Consider the following 5031-nt stretch of genomic DNA (forward strand, 5'->3'; position numbering starts at 1 on the left):
TTCACCTCCTTAAGAAGAAGACTGCTGGAGTTGCCCTTACAGCATGTTGGTCTTGGTTTGAGCAGCCCAGTCTTGCTATGATTTGGCGCCACCACGCTTGGGTTCAGCCACTGGTCTGATTGTGACGCTGTTTAAAATTTGTTGGTGAAATCTCATATACTGCCTTGCTAAAGCTTTTCTTTCTTTTCTATGCTTTATCATACTTTGAATTAACCACTTCTTCAGTTTTTTTTCCTCTTTCTCCCTCTCTCTATAATCCAAACTCTCATTTTTTTTACTCCCTCCCCCGGTGTTGCTCTCCCATGCTTTTCTTTTGCCTTTACTATGTACAGGTGAACAGCAACCTTTACCTCCCGATTGTGGGTATGTGCCATCGTTTTAAAGGCTAACGAAAACAACCACAACAATACGAGGCGTGAGCGGCTCCCGCGTTATCCTTGTGTTTTGAGTCTCTGTAGGCTGATGGTTTCGCCTTGCTCGGTCGCCGGCACGTCTGCAGACGATATCAGTTCGACCGTAGTGTTTTTTTGAAGAAGACTACGATGGGAACTCCACAGCACAAGTGTGTTGCAGTTTAGCAGGAGACGTGGTCGGCGGCGGCGATATCCTAGGGTCCTCGTGCAGTGGCCAGTGGAGCTCATCTTTTCGTTCGTGGTGACGTTAGTTTCGACTCCCTGCGTAGTAAATATTTAGTTATTTATTTTATTATTTACTTATTGTTTGGCTCAGTTACAGCGACTGCGGGAACGCGGCTCAACCCGTGAATGGCCGCTGAAGGGCAGCGGCCTTAAATAGGACTAGGTATTAAAATGAAGGGCACGTGGTATAGGCACAGAGCCGAAGAAGCAATCCCAATAGGGTAAAAATTGCTAGCATAAGCTAGTATAGACTTAGTAGTGTACTCAAGCGTAGGCCTTTCCTTCTTGAAAACTTGTCACAATTAAATCTCTAGGAAAGCACTGTTAGCCACTGGCTGCGAATATGTAGGAGCTGTAATTAGGTAAACTCAATTTAGATTCACACTGCAGTTCATCTAAAGAAATTAGAGAACATGTCCCGTGTACGTCCCACAACACCTATAAAAATTTGGTCAACTGTTTAGGGGAATCCCCCAAGGTGGAGTAGATTTGTAATAACTTCGAGTTATTGATTAATTCGCTCTCGCCCTACCATAAGCTTGCCGTCCTGGTTAGCTCAATTGGTAGAGCGACTGCTCTAGTGAAGCGGTGGTCCTGGGTTCGAACCCCGGACCAGGACGAATTTTTCTTTAACTACGAAGTTTCTGAGAAAGCTGTATACCTTTCCTTTGTAGCCGTATGGCTGCGCTCGGGTGGATGCCAATGAGTAATTACTCCCTTATTACAAATCTACTCCACCTTGGGGGATTGCCCTAAACATTTGACCAACACAGTTCCCACTTGGAGTTATTAATTCGCTCTCGCCCTACCATAAGCTTCCCGTCCTGGTTAGCTCAATTGGTAGAGCGACTGCTCCCGTGAAGCGGTGGTCCTGGGTTCGAACCCCGGACCAGGACGAATTTTTCTTTAACTACGAAGTTTCTGAGAAAGCTATATAGCTTTCCTTTGTAGCCGTATGGCTGCGCTCGGGTGGATGCCAATGAGTAATTACTCCCTTATTACAAATCTACTCCACCTTGGGGGATTCCCCTAAACATTTGACCAACACAGTTCCCACTTCGAGTTATTGATTAATTCGCTCTCGCCCTACCATAAGCTTGCCGTCCTGGTTAGCTCAATTGGTAGAGCGACTGCTCCGGTGAAGCGGTGGTCCTGGGTTCGAACCCCGGACCAGGACGAATTTTTCTTTAACTACGAAGTTTCTGAGAAAGCTGTATACCTTTCCTTTGTAGCCGTATGGCTGCGCTCGGGTGGATGCCAATGAGTAATTACTCCCTTATTACAAATCTACTCCACCTTGGGGGATTCCCCTAAACATTTGACCAACACAGTTCCCACTTGGAGTTATTAATTCGCTCTCGCCCTACCATAAGCTTCCCGTCCTGGTTAGCTCAATTGGTAGAGCGACTGCTCCCGTGAAGCGGTGGTCCTGGGTTCGAACCCCGGACCAGGACGAATTTTTCTTTAACTACGAAGTTTCTGAGAAAGCTATATAGCTTTCCTTTGTAGCCGTATGGCTGCGCTCGGGTGGATGCCAATGAGTAATTACTCCCTTATTACAAATCTACTCCACCTTGGGGGATTCCCCTAAACATTTGACCAACACAGTTCCCACTTCGAGTTATTGATTAATTCGCTCTCGCCCTACCATAAGCTTGCCGTCCTGGTTAGCTCAATTGGTAGAGCGACTGCTCCGGTGAAGCGGTGGTCCTGGGTTCGAACCCCGGACCAGGACGAATTTTTCTTTAACTACGAAGTTTCTGAAAAAGCTGTATAGCTTTCCTTTGTAGCCGTATGGCTGCGCTCGGGTGGATGCCAATGAGTAATAGGGGATATTCAAAATTCCGCAAGTGCGCTTTCCCGCATAACAATGTTGCCCCTAACAAGATGGCCGAATACGCTATAAAGGAACTACATGGGCTTCAGGACAGGCGCTAAAGGTGTGAATAGAATGTAAGAAACGTATTTTGGAAGAATCAAACAAAAAACCAGTCTTTCTTGCTTTGTTTCAGCTGGAAACGCATGGTCCGCCATCTTGTTGGGGGCAGCATTGTTATGCGGGAAAGCGCACTTGCGGAATTTTGAATATCCCCTATTACTCCCTTATTACCTATAAAAATTTCCTTGGTGTTCTCCCTTGGTTAGCTGCAGTCGTCTGATAACTTTTTCCCCACTGTGCCCAAAAAGTTCACATTTTTTTCGATTTAATTTTATGTTTTCCCCAAGAGCTATCACGTATGAACTACTGCGTTACATCAGACGAAGCCAATTACACTCGTTCTTTATTAATATGAAGTTAGTTAAACTGATATGTGTTATAATTGTTTGGGGAAATTCAGATGACTAGATAGAAACTGAACAACTGTTGCACTGATATTACACGAAGGAAACAAACGAATAAGTAGTACAAAAGGCGTCTCTCTTGTCAACAAAAATGTCCTCAAAAAATCAAAGTCCTGGTTCTTACGAGTTACCGGTTAGAAAACAGTCGCATTAGTCCCGTTGTGCACGCCAGAGAACGAAACTGACGGGCGCGCACTTCTCAGCGCAGGCGACGTCAAGTTCTTCCCCAATGATGAGGAAACCCTACATACTAAACAAATCGCATAGTTAACGCCACAAGCGCTTTCCTGAACCTTCACTCATTCGAGTAAACCGGGTCATGTAAATAAACTAATCAGGTTGCCAGCGATGTTCCCGTTGTGGTTCCTTGGGTCTTCTTTGCCCTCTGAACTTAGATCAGACAAGGAGGCAACCTAATGAACACTGCTTAAAAGTATTGCGGCATAGCTCAGACACGCTTTTTTTTTACTTATTCAAGTCCCGTGCCACGCGGGCAGAGACGGCCGGTGTCAACATCTCATGGTCGTCAGCAGCCTGGATACGTCCACCGCAGAACACAGACGTCTGCAGTACCTCTCCGCTTGAGCCTATCGTTTGCAGCCGCGGCCACCGTATCCCCACAGACTTCTTAATCTTCTTAATCTGACCCACCGACCTAAACTTCGGAAGCCCTCTGATAGGCTTGGCTTCGCTAAGCATCCACTCCGTTACCCTGATTCACTATCTGCTTATCTTTCCTTCGTATTACTTGCCCTGCCCAAGCCAATTTCTTCTTCTTGATTTCGACTAAGATGCAGGGGCGGGGACGGGCGATTGGTCAATGAGGCAGATGGGGGGGGGGGGGGATACTGCGCAACTGAACATACGTCTGAAACAAGTGGAACAAAATGGATGTTCTGACCTCACTTGCGGCCCTTAGTTCCTTTTTAATTCTCAAGTTGCAGACGATGACCAGTCTGAAAACTTTTTATTGAGATTGACCGGCATGACCACGCAGTGTAAATATCTACGGTGGTTTAACGCACCAAAGTGAGTAAAGTTATGAGGTATGCCTAAGTGAAGGGCTCCGGAAATTTCAACTACCTGGAGTACTTTAGCGTGCCGTGACATTGCACAGTACACGGGCCTCTGGAACCCCGCCTTCATCAAAATTCAACCGCTACGGCTTGAGTCTAAATCCCGTCTTTCGTGTTAGTAGCCGAGCGCCATAACCACTCAGCCACCACAGCAATAACAGCGTAAAGCACTGCAAACAAAAACAAATATGGTTATACAAGAATCTGGTTAGTATTGGCGACAAACATGAACACATGCTGTAATTAGCAAAATTGTAGTTTCAGAATTAACTAGAGCGCGCTCATTTTTTCATTTGCCCTAAATGCCCTACTGAGCTATGCACAGGGAAGCAGGGTAACAATGACAACTTATGGAGAACAAGTAAACTCTTGGAGAAAAAATGTCAATCGTAGAAGAAAGCAAACTAACTGGAACGGTGTACATATAACACAAAAAGTTGCATATAAAAATACGGAACTATACCGGAAGAAGCGACCATTGTAACCTGTGCAGACAAGAGAATTGAAAAGCAACATACTGCAAATAGACTATACAAAGATTCCCATTTTCTATAATAAAGTTAACAAATATATTATATATTATGAATGTTGGTGTCTTCAGCAGCTAACCTTGGAAAGGCCCAACACATAGAAGCTGCTCAGGTCCCAAACTGTAACCCCCGTTCGCCAAAGTCTTTGGATGCGAAACGCTAAATGATTACTCGCGTCAATGGCAATGTCCCTATGAGTACACAATGACGCCAGTCAAGTGAAGTGCCCTTCCCTCATTTTAGAACGTACCCAAGTCTTCAAACCGCGGAGAGCAGAGAAAGACCTTTCGGTACTGGCTTAACACGGGGATTATGTGACTAGTATCTCCAGTAATGTACGGATTTATTTATTTATTTACCCTCAAGGCTTAGGAGGCGTTACAGAGGGGGTGGGTACAGGGGTTGAAACAAAATTCCAACAAAGCAATTTGGAAAAAAAAGAGA

General features: G+C 45.3%; 1 non-coding gene across 1 annotated transcript; it reads left to right on the forward strand.

Moving 5' to 3' along the window:
• Window positions 1-1183: 1183 nt before the first annotated feature.
• On the forward strand, window positions 1184-1257 carry TRNAT-AGU (transfer RNA threonine (anticodon AGU)). The gene has a single exon. It is a non-coding gene; the product is annotated as a tRNA-Thr (tRNA).
• The last annotated feature ends 3774 nt before the right edge of the window (window positions 1258-5031 follow it).

The sequence above is a fragment of the Amblyomma mixtum genome, chromosome 8, assembly GCF_055824585.1.
Source record: "Amblyomma mixtum isolate Tamu chromosome 8, ASM5582458v1, whole genome shotgun sequence".
Taxonomy (NCBI): Eukaryota; Metazoa; Arthropoda; class Arachnida; order Ixodida; family Ixodidae; genus Amblyomma; species Amblyomma mixtum.